This window comes from Halichoerus grypus, chromosome 4, assembly GCF_964656455.1.
Source record: "Halichoerus grypus chromosome 4, mHalGry1.hap1.1, whole genome shotgun sequence".
Lineage (NCBI taxonomy): Eukaryota > Metazoa > Chordata > Mammalia > Carnivora > Phocidae > Halichoerus > Halichoerus grypus.
This window is the reverse complement of record NC_135715.1, coordinates 118590815-118611614: the sequence shown is the minus strand read 5'-3', so window position 1 is coordinate 118611614 and position 20800 is coordinate 118590815. Positions and strand designations below refer to the sequence as shown.

Here is a 20800-nt window from a genome sequence, read left to right as displayed (position 1 = left end):
GTTACATTCTAGTGTAACATTTAGTGCGGAACATTGCACATTAAATCATGGATGCATAATTTTTCTAGAAATCTGTGGTGTGAGGAAGAAAAGGTATAAACCCTCCTCGTGTCTTCCCCACCACCCTGTCACCATCTCCCCTACCCTCACATTCACTCCCCATTTCACCCCACCAGGTAGAAATTGTTTACAAGGATGGCAAATAACATTTTGTTGAGACAGGAAGCATTTGGCAAAGAACCTAAACAAAAACAACAGGGCCAAAGAAGTCTTTGAGAAGAGAAATGACACTGTTGAAAGAATAGGCCGAAAGGATTAGCTAATCATGTGATTATACAGTCCATCCCCCAACCTCCTGAGTGACCTTTGAAAATCTAATTGCAACATTTATCTTTCTACTTTCACTTTCCAAGTTCTATGAATTTTGTAGTTGCAACTTTGCAAGGCTCTTAAAGGCACTTCTGCTTATATCTGAACTATGCTCACCTTGAGTAGCTGAGGCAATTTTTGGTTGGTTGGTTTTGTAATTTAAAAAGAAAAGCTAGGGGTGCCTCGGTGGCTCAGTCCGTTGGGCATCTGACTCTTGGTTTCAGGCTCAGGTCATGATTTCAGGGTGGTGGGATCGAGCCCCAGGTCAGGCTCCTCACTCAATGGGGAGTCTGCTTGAGATTCTCTCCCTCTCCCACTGTCCCTCTCCCCCCAGTAAATAAAATCTTTAAAAATAGAAATGTCATTTGGTTCAGCAATTCTACTTCCAGGTATTTACTCAAAGAAAACATAAACACTAATTTGAAAAGATATATGCACCTCTATTTTTATTGCAGTATAATTTACAATAGCCTATATATGCATATGGATATGTGATGTTTTATATTGTTAATTGTTCCATATTTGTTACATTAGCATTAGGTTAAATATGAAATGGCAATTTCAAATGTGAAATTGCCATTTCATATGTCAAAAATGGTCAAATCTCAGTAATTTCATGTGCTTCATGAATAAACAATTATAATTTCATTCCCATGATTCTCATCCCACACTTGACAGCATCCATCCCTCAGTGTGCAGCTCTCCTTCTACCGTCTTCATCATCAAATAAAGCCTATTACTTATTGGGATCTCAGTGTAAATGATGCTTCCTTTTAGAAGCCTTCCTTGACCTCTTAATCCATTCAGGCTGCTATAACAAAAATACCATAAACTGGGTGGCTTATAAACAATGAACAATTATTTCTCACGGTTCTGGAAGCCAGGAATGGCACCGGCACATTCACCACCTATGAGAGCCTGCCTCCTCATTAATACCCACTTTCTCGCCCTGTCCTCACAAAGCAAAAGGGCAGGGGAATTCTTTGGGGCCTCTTTTCTAAGGGCACTAATCCCATTTATGAGGGCTCCAACCTCATGACCTAACCACGTCCTAAAGGCCCCACCTCAAAATTATCATCATACTGGGGATTCGTTTTCAACATACGAATTTTGAGGGAACACAAATGTTCAGACCATGGCAACCTCCATACTCAGTTAAATCTCTCTATGGTGGACAATCATGCACACTTCCTTTATAACAGGTGTCACAGCTATAATTTTACAATTACATTTGTGATTATTTGATCAATATCTGTTTTGCTCATCAGACTTTAAGTAACATGAACACAGAAACCATGTCTGTTTTTACCATGTTATCTCCAGTACCTAGTACTCTGCCTGGCCTATAGTATATGCCAAATAATTGTGAGGTGGAAGACATAAATAATCTCAAAAATATAATATTTATTTTCATATTCAATAAAGGTATTCTGCACTTACAAATTTATAACCAGTAAAGTTATAACATAGCATCTAAAAAGCTAAAAGCACTGGGGTATACCCTCAAATATCTTAGTACTTGGGAAATGAATGTTTACTTTCCAGTCCATTATTCTTTATTTCAAGAATATGTAGAACTAATCTGACTCATTTAAAGAACAGTGAGTGAGGGGTACCTGGGTGGCTCAGTTGTTAAGCATCTGCCTTCGACTCAGGTCATGATCCCAGGGTCCTGGGATCGAGCCCTGTATCGGGCTCCCTCCTCCGCAGGAAGCCTGCTTCTCCCTCTCCCACTCCCCCTGCTTGTGTTCCCTCTCTCGCTGTGTCTCTCCCTGTCAAATAAATAAATAAAATCTTTAAAGAACAGTGAGTGAATTATAAACCCTGGTACCAAAGATAGCAATTCTACTGATTGTAATTTTTAAAGATACAATAATATGCTTCTAAGTTTTAAAGTAATTAAAATGGTAAAAAGTGACTGCTAAGAATATTTTAACAGAATTTTAGTTCTTAAAGTAAGATTTTGATTTCTTTAAATGGGATAAATATATTTCTTTTTGGCCAAAAACTTTAAACGGTTTTTAGTACCCGAAGTTACTGAGTGTCTGTATAAACAGAGTTTTACTAAGTTATAATCAATTCTAATAGACTAATTTAAAAACATTCTGCACAGGTACTTAGATAATTCAAAATCCAATAACATATATAACAGCATAATTTTTTACATGGATAAATAAAGTCCCTTAGAAATCACTATGTGCCAGACTAAGCAAGTCAGTATTTACTCCTGAGATGGTCATCAATATAGAATATTAATCAAGTCATGTGAAAATTGAATGCAATTAATGGCTTAGGAACTACAAATATTCTCTTAATTAAACTGAAATTGGTTGATTTTGTATTGAATGATAAGCATGCAATGAAATTGGAAATATTTTGGCAAATATCCAGGAAACTTTGACTACTTTCCCAACTGTTCCAGGGGTTCACTCTAAATAGACTACAGATACTAAAAGGTACATAAGATATAAACTTCCTTCTTCTTACAGGAATTGGAGGCTTTGCCTTTTAAGTGACAGCTGAAAAGAAGACTAAAACTTCCTTCCAGAACTCATTTTTAGAAACAATAAAATCTAAATATCTTCTATTTAGGAAGAGATCGGTGAAGGTCAAAGGAATGAGAAGAGAAATAAAAGTAACCAGAATTATTGTATATTCCACTATTGCAAAAAACCGGAGAGGCAGAGAATCAAAGTGATCCCTGAAGGCACAACCCAAGGCTTTTGCATGCTTACAGTCTCTTACAAATAGCAAGGCATCAACACATCTTTGTTAAATGAATGAATTAATAAATGAATTAATGACTATGTATCTTTTTTTCCCTACACACCAACCTTCTCTCTTATCCAAAGAAGAACCAGAATCTGACATCTAATTATTGCAGATACAGTCCTTATGAATGAATATTACAGGATAAAATAGCCAAACACACACACACACACACACACACACACACAAGATAACAGTAAGAAAATTTTAGGTACTTATACTTATTTTTGAAAAGAAGAATTGTCTTCTATTTTCCTTTTGGAGATACCTATTTTATGCAAACTTGTAGAGAGAATATGAAAAAAGACAAAATAAAAATGAGCAGCTCAGTGTTTGCCAATAAAAGAACCATGGCAGAAAAAAATAAAGAGAGGAGAAAAAATCAGAGATATTGATGATGAGGGGTGTCTGGGTAGCTCAGTTAGTTAAGCAGCTGCCTTCAGCTCAGGTAATGATCTCAGGGTCTTGGGATCGAACCTCGGGTCAGGCTCCCCACTTAGCAGGGAGTCTGCTTCTCCTTCTGCCCCCTTCCCCACTCATGCGTGCACATGTTCTCTCTCTCTCTCTCTGTAATAAAAATCTTTAAAAAAAAAGATACTGATGGTGAACACATTAGAGTAGCAGAGTGCCTTAAAACTCTAGGTACTTTATATTTATTCACTGATTAAATGGCTAACTCAAAAAAAAAAAAAGAAGAAGAAAAATCAAGTGCTACTCAAGGTGTCTGGGTGGCTCAGTCAGTTAAGCATTCAACTCCTGATTTCAGCTCATGTCATGCTTTCATAGGTCATAAGATTGGGTCCCCCCATCAGACCCTGAGCTCAGTGGGGAGTTGGCTTAAAGATTATCTCACTCTGCCCCTCCCCCAATCTCTCTCTCTCTTTCTCAAATAAATAAATAAATAAATCTTTAAAAATTTAAGTGCCGCTCTAGAGAAGAGACCTTTCCCAAAATATTTAGTAATACAAAAAACACTTATTGGGCAAATCAATGTCCTATACAATGTCCAAATACTGAATGAAGATACAAAGCATGAGGACATCTCATAACATGTCATAAACATAAGATATGAAGACAAAGACATATGATCAATTATCTTTAACACAAAAAGTTGAGTACTATAATACAGAATACATAAGGAGCTTTAAGAGAGGGGGATCTGGATTAGATATATGAAGGCAAGAGAGGAAACCTAGAGGTTTCCTTTGGAATTAGCTTTGGAAGATGAATAGGAATTTTACACATGAACATCAATATCTAGTACTTCAAGAAAAAAATGATAACTAAAATAATTCCTTTATACATAACTATGTACCTAAGCAGGGATGACTGGAGTATATCCTACTGCTGTAACTGCTATTACTACTACAATGTGTTATTACATTTTACTGTTAGTCCTTCTGTGAATAGTAATTCTGTGCTCATAGTTGTTCCTTTTTAAACATTTGTCACAAAAAGTGTATACACTGGATTTAATTTTAAAAGGATTTTTACTGAAAGGTTATATTTCCATTTTTATTTCTCTTATAGATCCAATAAAACTACTTTCTTTGATTTTCATAAATTTTCAGAGTTCTAGTCCCAGATGGTGCCATAGGAGGCTCCTGAACTTACCTCCCACCATGGACACACCAAATCTACACATGGAACAATTCCCTCTGAAAGAAATCCAGAAACTAGCTAAGAGATTTATACGTATTGGATGAACAATATCCACAGGGAAAAGGGCGAGGCTGAAACACCCTCATCATCAAACCCATCCATACTGCACAGCAACATGCAATCAGGAGGAAACTCCCAACTCTTCAGCTTCTCCCTCACGAATTAAGGGTTTGGACCCAACATCTGGTGCCCCAACTTTTAAAACTTCTACTTGAAGGATGGGCCCACCAGAACACCTGGGTCTGAAAGGCAACAGGGCTTGCATCAATGAGACCCACAAGAGCATAGCAAACAAAGTAATGGTTCTTGATGAGTTTGCAAGACTTAGCTCAGTCTATCGCCCAGGATATAGCACCAAGAGAACAGATAGAAACATCCATCTCCCAGTCTTTCCCTGAAAGAGACCCATATGCAAACTTCAAAAGCTGCTGCCTGAAGGTCAGGTTTCGAATTTAACACATCTGGAGGCTGTGATCTCCCCCTCAGGAACTGGGGAGCCCAGGGGGTCCCATCTCCATGTTCTCTCTCTGACCCACAACAGGACACCAGTGTCTCCCTAGAGGGAGCTTGTGCACACATCTGGCACCCCAGTTTTTGCAGCTGCCACCAGGGGACATACCCTTGATTGCCTGGCTCTGATAACCAGCAGGGCTTGCATTCACAGGTCCCACATAACTGTAGCAAATGAAAGAGTTCTTAACCAGCTATCTCCCCAGGGCTCTGTACGTAGAGGGCAGACAGAAAGGCCCATCTTCCAGTCTTTCCCTGAAACAGTCCTATTTGCATAGTTTAAAAGCTGCTGCCTGAGGGTCCAACTTCCAGTCATCCTACACCTAAGTCTCACTGAGATATTGCCCATTGGGACACTGATAGGTCTTGGCACACCCCCAACTACTAGAGCCACTAAGAACAAAGGCAGCTTGGACAATCAAAAAGGTTTGAGAGACTACCAAGAGCTTGAACTGGGCTAAAAGTTTCATCTCCTACACAAAACCACTCTGTCAAGACTGGGAGAGGTGAATATTTTATCTAATGGGCAGAAACCATCACAGAGAATCAAATAAGATGAAGAAACAGATGAATATGTTCCAAACAGACGAACAAGATAAAACTCTAGAAAAAGACCTTAATTATATGGAGGTAAGTAATTTACTTGATAGAGTTGCAAATAATGATCATAAAAGATGCTCACTGAAGTCAGGAAAACAATGCATGAAAAAATGAGTATTTCAACAGATAGAAAATATAAGAATGTAGCAAACAAAACAATAGAACTGAAGAAAACAATAACTGAATTGGAAAATTCAATAGAGGAGCTCAATAATTGATGATCAAGTAGAAAAAAGGATTAGTGGAAGCAAACAAGGCAGTGGAATTTATCCAGAGGAGCAAAAAAAAAAAGGTAAGAAGATAGCTTACAAAATATATGGTACAACTTCAAGTGGACCAATATTTGTGTCATAGGGGTCACAGTAGAAAACAGAAAGAAAGGGGCAGATAGCTTATTCAAAGAAATAACAGCTGGAAACTTCCCTAACCTGGGCGAGAAACAGACTTCCATATTGAGGAATCCCAGAATTCCAAACAAAAAGAATCCAAAAAGAACCGCACCAAAATATACTATGATTGTCAAAAGTTAAAGACAAGGAGAGAATCTTAAAAGCAGCAAGAGAAAAGCAACTTGTTATATACAAAAACAAACAACCAAAAAAGGTAATCAGCAAATTTTTAAGCAGAAATTTTGCAGGCCAGAAGAGAATGGCACAATATATTCAAAGAGCAGGAAAAAAAATCTGGCAACCAAGAAGACTCTACCCAGCAAAATTGTCCTACATAATTGAAAGAGAAGAGGAATAAAAAGTTGTCAGGACAAGCAAAAGCTAAAGGAGTTCATCACCACTGATCAGCCTTACAAGAAATACTAAAGGGACTTCTTTAAGCTGAAACAAAATGAGGGTAAGTAGTAACAGGAAAACATATGAAAATATAAATCTCTGGTATATGTAAATTTGTAGTTGACTTAAAAAAAAAACTAATGTAATGATGGTGGGTAAATCAATTATAAATCTAGTAAAAGGTTAAAAGACAAAAGTATGACAAATAACTGTAGCTACAGTAATTTGTTAATGGAGTCACAAGGTAAAAAGATATAAATTGTGACATTAAAACATGAAATGTGTTTAAGAATTAAGCCAAAGTTGAGAAGAAACATGCTCGTTTTCATGGGAGTAAACAACATGCTATAGAACAACCAATACGTCAAAAAGGAAATCGAAAGAGAAAAAAAAAATCTTTAGATAATTGAAAATGGAAACACAACATACCAAAATTCATAGGATTCACCAGTAAGTTCTAAGAGGAAAGTTTATAGCAATAAATGCCTGTATTGATAGCAAACCAGACAAGGACACCACAAGAAAAGAAAATTACAGGCAAATACCCCTGATGAACATAAATGCAAAATCCTCAACAAAATACTAGCAAACTAAATTCAACAACACATCAAAAGGATCATACACCACAACCAAGTGGGATTTATTCCAGAATGCAAGAATGGTTTAACATCTTCAAATCAGTCAGTGTGAGATATCACAATAGGAAAATAAAAGATAACTATCATATGATCATCTTTATAGATGAGGAATAAGTATTTAACAAAATTCAACATCCATTCATGAAAAAACTCTCAACAAAATAGGTATAGAGGGAATATACCTCAACATAAAACAGGCAATATATGACAAGTCCACAGCTAACATCATTCTCAATGATGAAAGATTGAAGGCTTTTCCTCTAAGAACAGGAACAAAACAAGGATGGTACTGTCACCACTTTATTCAACATAGTACTGGAATTCCTAGGCAGAGCAATTAGCCAAGAAAAAGAAATAAAAGGCATCCAGATTGGAAAGGAAGAAATAAACTGTCTCTATTTGCAGATAACATGATGCCATTGATAGAAAACCTTAAGGACTCTACCAAAAACCTGTTGCAACAAATAAACTTAGAAATTTGCAGGATACAAAATCAATATACAAAAACCAGTTATGTTTCTATACACTAACAAAAAACTATCAGAGAAGAAAATAATTCCATTTATAATTGCATCAAAAAGAATAAAATATCTAGAAGTAAATTTAACCAAGGAAGCAAAAGATCTGTTCACTGAAAACTATAAGACATTAGTAAAAGCAATTGAAGATAACATAAATAAGTGGAAAGGTAGCTCTTGTTCATGGACTGGAAAAAATAACATTGTCAAAATGTACATACTAACAAAAGCAATCTACAGATTCAGTGAAATCTCTATCAAAATTGCAGTGGCATTTTTCACAGAACTAGAAGAAACAATGTTAAAACTTTCATGGAACCACAAACCACCTCAAATAGCAAGGCAATCTAGAGAAAAAAACAAAGCTGGAGGCATCACACTTCCTGATTTCAAACTATATTACAAAGCTATAGTAATCAAAATAGTATGATCTGGGCATAAAAACAGACATAGATCAGTAGAACACAATACAGATAAATCCACACATATATGATCAACTAATTTTTGACAAAGGAGCCAAGAATATATAAAGAAGAAAAGATAGTCTCTTCAATAAATGGTGTTGGGAAAACTGGACAGCCACATGCAAAAAAATGAAACTGGACCCCTATCTTATACCATACACAAAAATCAACTTAAAATAAATTAAAAACTTAAATATAAGAGCAGAAACCATAAAACTCTTAAAGAAAATATAGGGGGTAAGTTTGTTGATACTGGTTTTGGCAATGACTTATTTTTTTGGATTCAATACCATAAGCAAAGACAATAAAAGCAAAAATAAACACGTGGGACACCAAACTAAAAAGCTTCTACACAGTGAAGGAAACCACCAACACAACAAAAAGGTAATCTTTGGAATGGGAAAAATATTTGCAAATCATATTTCTAGTAAGGGGTTAATATCCAAAATATACAAGGAACTCCTACAACTCAATAGAAAAACAAAAACAAAACAATCTAACTTAAAAAATGAACAGAGGAATTTAATGGACAGTTTTCCAAAGATGACACAAAAATGAAAAATAGGTACATGAAAAGGTGTTCAGCATCACTAATCATCAAAGAAATGCAATTCAAAACCATAATGACATATTAGCTCACACCTGTAAGAATGGCTGCCATCACAAAGACAAGAGATAAGTGTTAAGGTGTGGAGAAATGGAAACCTTTTTGTGCACCACAGATGGGAACATAAATCGATGCAGCCAGTATGAAAAACACTATGGAGGTTCCTTGAAACTGAAAATAGAACTACCATATGACCCAGCAATTCCACTTCTGAGTATATATCCAAAGGAAACAAAACCACTATCTCAAAGAGACTTCTGCTCCCTCAGTTCATTGCAGCATTATTTGAAATAGTCAAGACATGCAGACAACTTACTAGTCAACCTAAGTACACAGATGAATGGATAAACAAAATGTGGCATATTAATACAATAGAATATTATTCAGCCATTAAAAAAAGAAATCCTGTCATTTGCAATAACATGGATTGACCTTGGGAGCATTATGGTAAGTGAAATAAGTCAGCCAGAAAAAAAGACACTGTATGATCTCACTTATATGTGCAGTCTCAAAAACTATACTCATAGAAACAGAACAGATTGGTGGTTGCCAGAGGCAAGGAGTTGGGGAGGGGGAAATGGGTGAAGGTTGTCAAAAGGCACAAAATCCAGTTATCAGATATATAAGTTCTGGGGATATAATGTATGCCATGGTGACTATCATTAACAACACTGTATTGTGTATTTGAAAGTTTCTAAGATTGGATCTTAAAAGTTCTCAGTACAAGAAAAAAATTATAGCTATGTGAGGTGATGACAGTTAACAAAAGTTATTGTGGTAATCATTGAGCAATATATACATATGCCAAATCATTATGTTGTACAACTTTACTACAATATTATATGTCAACTAAATCTCAATAAAAATGGAAAAAATAAATTTCATTCCTTTCTTTTTAAAACTGTCTTTTTAAAACCACAATCTTGGGGCACCTGGGTGGCTCAGTTGGTTAAGTGTCTGCTTTTGGCTCAGGTCATGATCTCAGGGTCCTAGGATTGAGCCCCGTGTAGGACTCCCTGTCATCAGGTTGTCTGCTTCTCCCTCTGCCTCTGCCGCCCCCCACCACCCCACTCATGCTCATTCTGTCTCTCTCTCTCTCTCTCAAATAAATAATTTTTAAAAAAATAAAACCACAGTCTCCTATGTGCCCTCACATCAATTGTCCACTTAAGTGTAGATTTTTCTAGCAGAAAAATTACTTCCCATAATGCATTTCTTGTTTCTCTCACCTGCTGTATGAGCAGATGTTCTAGAGTCCCTCAGCTAAAACTGAGTTCCACGTGGGCCTATCAATTATTCACTTAGTTCTCCAAAGACAACTGGAAACATGATGGTGTGGTTTATCTCTAGAAGCACTTTTTTTGGTCAAATGGATTTTTGTGTTGTTAGAAAGCATTTGCTCAAGTTGGCTATTCTAGAAATTGTTCTATGACCATGAAATTTTCCATAGAATGAAATAATTTACAGAGGATTCAAGTGTGTGAAAGATGCCTTACTTTGCAGAAAACCATTAGGGACCACATAAATGGTTCATTTTACCTCCCATTCTGTGTTTTATGTAACTATGACTCTGTTTCCCTGAGGAGATAAGAAAATACCAAAAAATTAAATTTGAGTGTCAGCTAAACTAAAACTCATGGAAGCTTTTCCTGGGTGCTCTTGATGGCATGCTTGCTCTGTCTCATGAAATCACAAAGAAGGAAGCAGATTATAATTCTCCATATTCAAGCCAATGAATTCTGTAAAAGTCCATAAGGAATAAACAGGGAAACATTCATACCATTCTACTCTGGTCTCAAATTATACTCAATCATCTTTGCATTATGCCTTACATATCATTTTTAACATATGGGTTACTTTATAAATTAAAAATTAAAAAATGATTCAAAATACTATTACAAAAAGAAAGAACAGTAGCATATTCCTTCCCCAAAATGTTTCTCTGAGACACGTGACTTTTTCTATCTCATTGACCTCACTTCTACTGATGGCCTAACAACATGTTTTATATTCATCTTAAATATGAATAGAAAGGCATAAGATTTGCAAGCAAATGAAATTTGGGATACTCTGCTAAAAATCTTCCTTTTTTTTTTTCTTTAAGCCACATGGCTCCTGGGCAAAACCCCTTTGATGTCCTGGTAAGATCTTCCAATAAATCTGGGATTGGGAACACCTAGGATAGATCTTAATTCTATCTAAATCTATCACCTAACAAGAGAGATTTTAGGTTTTCCCAGGCTATGAGGTAATATTCTGGGAAAGCTGTAAGTTTCCCTGCCCCCGCCTCAATAATAACCAATATGCCTAGGAGACCCTAGGAGACCTAGACCCTTTGTAAGTTTAAGGCTGCTACTTCAGATTGACCAGAATTGATTAGCCAGATAACTAGCCCAAGCCAGAAAGACTTTTGCTCATTGTCTGATTTGTCATGTTAGCAATGAAAGCTGTATTATGTAAGTGCATAATAGCATTTATGTCTTTTTTATACTCCCTTGTATAAATTCATTGTAAATTGCAGGTGACTGCTAACAAGCCCAGGAGTAACCCCAGTGTGTTTCACACACTTGATCAATCCTAGTATTTGTGAGATTAATTCCATAAAATATTGCTTACAGACCATTCCTATAGACCACACAATATTCATCCTGCGCAGCTGACCTGCAGTCCCTGGATCTCTACTATCCCACAGGCAAAATGGTTCTCTTTCTCTGAGACAAAATCATAGTCAACTTTCTCATTTTGTGTTGTCTTTCTAGACTTAAACAACTAAAGCCATTGGATTTGTGCCTTCAGAATCTTAAGGTCTTTATTTCCACTCTCTAACAGTCAAGGTTGCTGCCAGTCTTCTTCATACGCTTCACTTTCCTTTCGTGAATTTTCAGCACACAGAAGAGGTTTGACTTAACAAATGATGCATCATCTTTTACTAAGGGTAATTTGACTTCCCCATGACCTAATGATATCAAATGTACTAGGAGGCTATTACAATGACTGTACCAAATATGTTGTCTTAGAGTTGATATTACTATTTATGAATTTAAATTTTAGATCATATACTGAAATATGATTTAAGATTAAAGTTGGCTTTATGTATGGTATTTTTCTGAGATTAAATTATTACAATCCAGCATGAAAGAAAAAAATGTTTTATTAACTCAGTTATATATCTAATCTTGAGGCTTAAACTCAAGAATTGCCATAAAAAATCATCACATATATTGGTGTGGTGATATATGTGCAAAGAGAACTATTTTAAAGTCAGATTTCTTTAGGAATTTAGAACTTAAGACATTTAAAAAGATTCTAAAGATACAACAGTACTTACAAAATAATATGCATGTGTATGAAATTATATATAAATGTATGTGCAGACATACATTTTGATTACAAGCTCCTTGAATAAAAAATGTCTTTTATATGTGCTTATGTGTGAATATATATGTGCATGATTGTAAATATATATGTATATAGTGAGATGGAGTATCATGATGTCTAAAGTATAGAGTAAATTCAGTCCCTATACATTTGTTGAATATAATTAAGTAAAATTTTCAGACACCGGAACAAAAGATTTTATATTTATCTTTAAAATATTTTGAATTTTTTTTCAAAATATTTTCTCCATTACAAGAATGCAGTCTTTTACAAAAGAAATGTGTCTGAAGGGTAATGTCCTAAAGCCACCAGTCCAATTTCATCCAAGACTGTTATAAAACTAAGCACATCTTTTGCATATATATGTGTGTGTGTGTGTGTGTGTGTGTGTGTGTGTGTGTATACTATGCACACATACACTCTTAGGTTGTAGTACCCAGTAAAGATAACTGAGGGAAAAGGTACTAAAAAAAAAAACAAAACAAAAAAAAAAAACAAGCAAACCTTTCTCTTTTTGATGGGAAAAACAGAAATGATATTTTTCCTATTTTCAAGAGCCTAATATTGATATTTATATATATATATATATATATATTTTTTTTTTTTTTTTTTTTTTTTCTGTTCCAGGTAAAGGAAGCAGCTATTCTGTGAGTTAGGAAAGGAAGGCAAGGGTCTTCCTTTAATTGACTGGAAGAGTAGTGTTAAGGAAATAGACTACCTCTGTCTGCCAAAGAAAGGATGTTGGCTTCTAAATGATAAGCAATCCAGCAATGCTTTGACACTGTAACTCTGAAATTTTAAGACATTGCTAGCCAAGAGTTGCAATCTAAAATTTAGGATAAATCAAAGAAAAGCTTAAGTATCAATGAGAAAGGTAATGGCATTGCCATGAATATTCTTTTTTTTGTGAAAATTCCTCTAATAATGCCAAGTCAAAATACATCATGGCAATGCAAGTGAGGCAAATATGGTATCTTTTTTTTTTTTAAGATTTTATTTACTTATTAATGAGACACAGAGAGAGAGAGGGAGGTAGAAGCAGAGGCAGAGGCAAAGGCAGAAGCAGTGGCAGAGGGAGACGCAGGCTCCCGTGGAGCAGGGAGCCCTATGTGGAACTTGATCACAGGACCCTGGATCACGTTCTGAGCCGAAGGCAGATGCTTAAGCGACTGAGCCACCCAGGCGCCCAAAATATGGTGTCTTTAATAAGTAGTTGTGGGACAATTAATATCTATATGGGGGGGTGTGGAAGTATCTTGACCTTCTACCTCATACCATAAACAAAAAGTCAATTCTACATGGTTTTTAGATGTAATGTGGAAAGTAAAGCAATAAAACATATAGAAAAAAAAACAGGGAACATCTTTGTAACCTTGCAGTAAACAAAGATTTCTTAAACAGCACATTAAAAACACCAACAAGAAAAATTGGTAATTTTAATTATGTTAAAATTAATTACTCTGGCTCTCTCCTCCAGCAACCCAAGATGCCGAAAGGGAAGAAGGCGAAGGGGAAGAAGGTGGCCCTGGCCCCTGCTGTCATGAAGAAGCAGGAGGACAAGAAGGTGGTCAATCCCCTGTTCGAGAAGAGGCCCAAGAATTTTGGCATCGGACAGGACATCTAGCCCAAAAGGGACCTCACCCGCTTTGTCAAATGGCCCCGCTACATCCTGCTGCAATGGCAAAGGGCTATTCTGTATAAACATCTAAAAGTGCCTCCCACGATTAACCAGTTCACCCAGGCCTTGGACCCCCAGACAGCTACTCAACTGCTTAGGCTGGCCCACAAGTACAGACTGGAGACAAAGCAGGAGAAGAAGCAGAGATTGTTGGCCCGGGCTGAGAAGAAAGCTGCAGGCAAAGGGGATGTCCCCACTAAGAGGCCACCCGTCCTTCGAGCTGGGGTTAACACTGTCACCACCTTGGTGGAAAACAAGAAGGCTCAGCTGGTAGTGATTACACATGATGTGGATCCCACTAAGCTGGCGGTTTTCCTGCCTGCCCTGTATCGTAAGATGGGGGTTCCCTACTGCATTATCAAGGGGAAGGCCAGGCTGGGGCATCTGGTCCACAGGAAGACCTGCACCACTGTCACCTTCACACGGGTCAACTCGGAAGACAAAGGAGCTCTGGCAAAGCTTGTGGAAGCCATCAGGACCAATCACAATGACAGATAGGATGAGATCTGCTGCCACTGGGGAGGCAACGTCCTGGGTGTGAAGTCTGTGGCTCGCATCGCCAAGCTGGAAAAGGCAAAGGCTAAAGAACTGGCCACCAAACTGGGCTGAGTGGACGCTGTTGAATTTTCTGTACATACAAGTAATAAAACATTGTCTTTCAGCCAGTGTCAAAAAAAAATTAATTACTCTGCTTATTAAAAGAGATGATTAAGGATAAAAAGGCAAGCCCAGAGAGTGGAAGAAGACATTTATGCCACACATATTCAATGAAGGACTTGTATAAAATCACATAAAAAACTGGGACGCCTGGGTGCCTCAGTCAGTTAAGTGTCTGCCTTCAGCTCAGGTCATGATCCCAAGGTCCTGGGATCAAGCCCCTCTCAGGCTCTGGGCTCAGTGGGGAGTCTGCTTCTTTCTCTCCCTCTGCCCTCCCAACTTGTGCTTCTCTCTCTCTCTCTCTCCAATAAATAAATAAAATTTTTAAAAATTACATAAAAAACTCAAATTTTAAAAAGGCAACCAAATGAAAAGACGCACAAAAGGCTTGAGCAGACAGTTGTAAAAAGAGCATATCCAACTATTCAATAAATGTATAAAAAGCTGTGAAGTTCTTCAGTTATCAGAGAAATGAAGGTTAAAACCCAAAGAAACATCAGTACACAGACTCCAGAATGGCTAAAAAGAGAAAAACCGAAAGTAAGTGTTGACGAAGATATAGAAAAACTCAAACCCTCAAGCACTACTAATTTGGCAGCTTCAACTAAAATTGAAGATAAGCATAACCTATGGACTAGAATTCCCCTTCACCCAACAAGAATAACATACATATATTTTCCAAAAGACATGCACTAAAATGTTTATAGCGGTACTATTCAAAATAGCCTTAAGTCAGAAATTACCCAAATGTTCATCAGGATAAATGAATTGTGGCATATTCACCAAATGAAATACAACAATGAGAATTAAATGAACTATAAACTTCTTTCAATATTACAGATGAATTCCAAAGCATGTTGAAAGAAAAATTTAGACTCCAGGAATACATTTGTTAATAAGGAATATTTATTCTATTAATATACAATATAATAAATATATAAAGAATATATTCTTTATGTTTACTAACAACATATTCATTCGTAACATTCATTCTTATTATATATTATTATATCAGATTATGAAATCGTGAGATTTATCTCACAAAAGCAACAACAACAAAAAAACTCATCCATGATGGTACAAGGTAGCTTAGTGGTCACTTTGGAGGCACGGTGTACTGCCTAGAGGCTAGTATTGTTTTGTATTGTTCCCCTGCTCCCCATTTGAGCTCTGGTTACATGGGTATGCTCAGCTTTTTGGAAATTTGTTGAGCTGTACATTTGTGATATGTGCACTTTCAGGCACATATACCACAATGCAATTAGAATAATGTCCTCTCAAAAGTGAGTATTATTTTAAAAATTGTACTTTTATTCAACAAAGCATAAAAATTCACTGTTGTGGAAGAGATATATGAATTTTTTCTTTTTTTTTTTTTAAGATTTTATTTATTTGACAGAGAGAGACACAAGGAGAAGGAGAAGCAGGTTTCCCGCCGAGCAGGGAGCCTGCTGTGGGGCTTAATCCCAGGACCCTGGGATCATGACCTGAGCCTAAGGCAGACGCTCAACGACTGAGCCACCCAGGCACCCCAAGATATATGAATTTTTTTAAAAAACATCCTTTCTTTTATAATCTAGGAATCCAGTACACTCAATTGGCATATATCCCTGTAACAGTTTCAGATTCTGTTGTTAATAGAAACTTTGATAAAATATTTAAATTTTAATGTTCAGAACATCAGACTTAAAGAAATATGATACTTTGGCCTTGTGATATAAATTAACCTATGCTTAACATTTGAAGTTTAAAGTTAAACAAACTTTCCCTCTATGAGGCTAAATCCAAAATTAGAGTTTCACCCTTGTTCTATCACTTGAGAATTTCCTTCAGTGGAGTTAGAAATGCAAATAGCATAAATAACAGATACCACCTGGTTAAAATAAGAGGAAACAATTTAATCGAAGCATTAAGAAAGCTAAAGCATTCCTCTATCCCGCATTCCTCAGATGCCCAAACCAAATGCTAATTAAGCTCCATGACCTTTCATGCTCAGCCCTGTCACAGATCCTGGAATCAAAAGCTAGCTAGGATTTTTAAAGAATCCCATCCAGGAATTCAGTAATTTGATAATGTTAAGTCCTATCATTCTTGATATTTCCCTAGGCTAGCATTGTTTCTATAACCAGCTTTTTTATATATAACCTATTTTTATAACCAGCTCTGGTCTCTTTGTTAAGCAATTTTGCCTGGTAACCCAGTTCCCGTTACTTGGTTTCTGTTTTGAGTGATCGGTCCAGGAATATCCTGATGGTGTCTTGCCTCACATCTAAGCACTTCCTGAACAGAAGTCTCACTGTGCTGCTTCTCATCTTTCTCATGGCCTGCAGTCTGAGCTTCTCACTGGATTTGCTTGGTGCTGATAACCAGCGTGTCTGTCCCTGGGTAGTGACTTCCTGTTCCCAAGCTTTTCCGAAATCATCTTCTGCCTGCAAGCCAAGACATTCACCTGTCACTCACTCCTCACCAGACTTCCACATCCCTGCCTGGACTACCTCCAATGCTGGTTTTCAGACTTCGTTTTCACCCACCTCACCTCACCCAGGAGGACACCCTAAGGAGCCGCAGTCTGACATGCATTATGCATCTGCCTCTCTGGAATCTCACAATTCTGATTTCTGTGCTGCATTCCAAGCCCAGTGGTTTCTTCTCACTTCTGAGCCCTAAGCAATTCAACCTTGTTCCTCTGACACCTCCCATGAGAAGGCAGCAGAAATGAAGAGCAAAATACATTTATTTTTGACTCAGTCAGGCTCAGCATGCAACAAGACAAGAAATGGCCTAGAATTCCTCATCCCTGACAATGTTTACCAAATCCTGTCCCACTTGGGCATGCATTAGGACATTGAGATGGAACTAAAAGATAAGAAAGACTGAGAAAAGCAAAAAAAGAGGCAAGAAACAGACGAGTATGAGATAAAAGGAAGAATACATTAAGCAATTGTACACTAACGTTTCTCATTCATCTGTTACTGTTAAGTCTCCATTGTAGACCACATTACCACTATAACCACTTTCTCCACTATTTGCTTATTCTGGCCTCGCCCTATTTAATCAGTTAATGTGTGTCCATTCATCTTTGCTTTATTTTTTTTTTTTTTTAACTATAAAGAGCAAACTCTGGCCGTCCTAGATCTTGACTTACACTTACCCTAACCACATGAGTTCAAAAATATCACTAATCCTTTTGGTTTTCTCATTGAAAATGGCTTGTTTGGATTAAATCAAGAGTTATCTATATTTGGGGGGAGTAAAATTCCTTTTATTTGCTCAAATCATAAGGTTTATGAGAATAAAGAGGGTGTGTCCTTGACTTAGTTGGAATGAAGTGAAGGACAGAGGGCTGACTGCTAGGACTATGGTGAATACTCAAGATTCCAGAGCCAAACAAACTAGTTTGAATCCTCATTTCCCCATTTATGTATGATGTGACATTAGACAACTACCTAAATTCAAGTAGATTCAGTTTTCTCATCATAAGATGTGGATAATAATAGGGTTAGCTCCATAGTATTTTAATAACTCAATATGTAGATCAGAAAAGGCACTCAATAAATATTTATCAATGTAGGAACACTGCAAAATAATGGAAAGAACAGAGATATAAATGCATGCTCTTATCTACACACACACACACACACACACACACACACACAAATTTTGAGGCCCTAAGATTTGCTGAAAATTAATCTGGAAGCAAATGACATTACACACAAGATCTGCCAACAACTAAGAAAAAAAATCCACCCAGTAATTAATGTTAATTTAGAAAGTTTATTATCATTTTCTAATGTATTTGGAGAAAAGCCACTGGATTTGAGAGGTTCCAGCACTTACTGAGATCACATAGTCAAAGCATTTACCTCTGATGTGTCCCTACCTCCTCTTTCTTTTCCCTTCTAAACCCTTCACTTTTACTTTTTGTAATGTCCTATGTATTTGTTGTCTACAGATGCACAACAAATTACCCAAAACTTAGTACCTTAAAACAGCACAGTTTCTGCAGGTCAGGAATCAAGGCATAACAGCTTAGATGTATCCTCTGCTCAGGCTTTTTCACAGGTTCTCATCTGAAGGCTCAACTGTAAAAATCTGCATCCACACATCAGGTTGTCAACCGAATGCAATTCCCTGTGGTGGTGGAAGACACCCACATGCTAAAGGCTGCCCACAGCTCCCTGCTATGTGGCCTTTCTCCATAGGCAGGGTGTTTGCTTCTTCAAGGTTAACAGAAGAATCTCTGACTCCATTCTGCTACTATAGGGTCATACACAACATTAACATAATCATAGGAGCAACATTCCATCACCTTTGCAATATAACCTACTCAAGGGATGTGATGAGGATGCGACACAGTGGGAGTCAATTCAGGATGTGTGTATATCAAACTGTGACAATAATAATTTGGTAAGAATTCTTTTTTAAAGATCACTTGTCAAATTTATCCATACTGCTGATCTTCAGCCTTAGGGTAGACTCCATTAAGATTATTTTTTTAATCAGAAACAATGTTTTTAACTCCAAAAAAGAAATTAATGCTAATATGTTGACCCCATTTAAACTTTATATCCACAGAATCATTTAAATATTTACATCCACTGTTTTCACGTTTGATTGACAATTTATAAAATATTGATGTCAAAAAACAGCATGGTTCTCATGAGAATATTACTTTTTCTGTTTAAAATTTATCCTGAAAAATTTGTTTTTCTTTATAATGACAATGAAAATATATGTCTACTTCTTCACCTCTTTTAAAAGCCAAAGTGCATACTATTTTGTACTGTGTTAGTATTCACAGCAAATTATGAAAGTGGAGAGGATAGAGAATTGAGAGTGTAGGTAGTATGGAATAAAGAGGCTTATAAGTGTACTCTTCAAATCTCCCCAATCTTTTCATAAAGCCAAAAACATAAAGAAAAAAAACATGGACATCTGGAAAAAATCTAGTGACACCACCACTGGTAGCATGACCTGTACAGGACAAGAGAAAGGGTAGCTGCAGTGGTACTAAGAGCTCAGAAACCATGAGTAACTCCCACCAAAAACTCACATGCAAGAGGGGAATATTTTCTTTTTGGAATCCTCAGCATACAGATCTAAGAATAGTCCATGAAAGTTGAGTAAGAATAAACTCGCTCCCCTTCGAGGGTGAGTTCCAACATAAGGAACTAGTTAAGAGCACTAGTCAGGTCCACCCATGAAGGATTTTGGAATTATTGATGAAATTATGGAGACCCAAAAGGATAAAAAAAATAATAATAATAAATTAAAAAGTTCTGTGAATAGAAGGCAAATTGAGTAAGGCAAAAACCCTAGGAATGAAGATGAAAGAAGTTTCAGATTCCAGGTAGTAGAGGGAGGGAAGTCCTAAGGAAGCACTGCTTAGAATTGTGGACATGGTTCCACAAGGAAGTCATATTTTTAATACTTTATAGTTACAATGGAAGAGAGCAATCAAGAAGTGAAGCTACACCAACCCATTCCTCATCACAAAAACATTCCCTTAAAAAGACAAGAAAACTCCATTAAAATAAAAAAAGAAAATGAACTTAACATAAATACAAAAACATGAAAATCCACTAAAAAGCCTGACCACAAATCAGAAATACACAGGAGCACAGCATGTGAACAGAGGAAAAAAAACAAATGTAAATTAAAAAAACTCTAAAGTGCTTCATGAAAAATATAAATCAGAAATAGAAAATTCTCAAAAATAAGATTACAAAACAAGAAGGTTTTGCAACTAGAGCTTTTAAAACTAGCTACCAAATTAGAAATAAGAAAAAAAGTACTGTTTTTCAGTATGGAAAGCTCATGTAGAATAAACTTGAATGAAGAAATATCCATGAAAGGTAAAGTCAGGAAAACAAGGATAAAAAGGAATAAATATGACCACCAAAAATTATGTGCATGTATGTATATACAGATGCATGGTTAGATAGAGGTAGAAAACAAGAAAGAAGTTATAATATAGATATAGTAGGTGAACCTAAGGAGAAAAACATGGTCGTTACAAATAATAGTGTAATTCATATAATCCTGGAAAATAAAAGGCTTAAGTCTACATATTTGCAAGGGTACTCATGCAGTTGGGAAAATTACTGAAGAATGGTCAGACTCCAACAACTTCCAGTAAAACTATCAGGTTTAAAGAAAGAATTC

The 20800-nt window shown here is 36.5% G+C and overlaps 1 long non-coding RNA gene and 1 pseudogene across 1 annotated transcript in view; one reads left to right on the top strand and one right to left on the bottom strand.

Annotated features, from left to right (window-relative positions):
* LOC144381500 (uncharacterized) overlaps window positions 1–20800 on the bottom strand; it is a 211008-nt gene that overhangs the window by 152607 nt on the left and 37601 nt on the right. The window lies entirely within an intron of this gene.
* Window positions 13766–14643, top strand: LOC118552278 (large ribosomal subunit protein eL8 pseudogene; annotated as a pseudogene).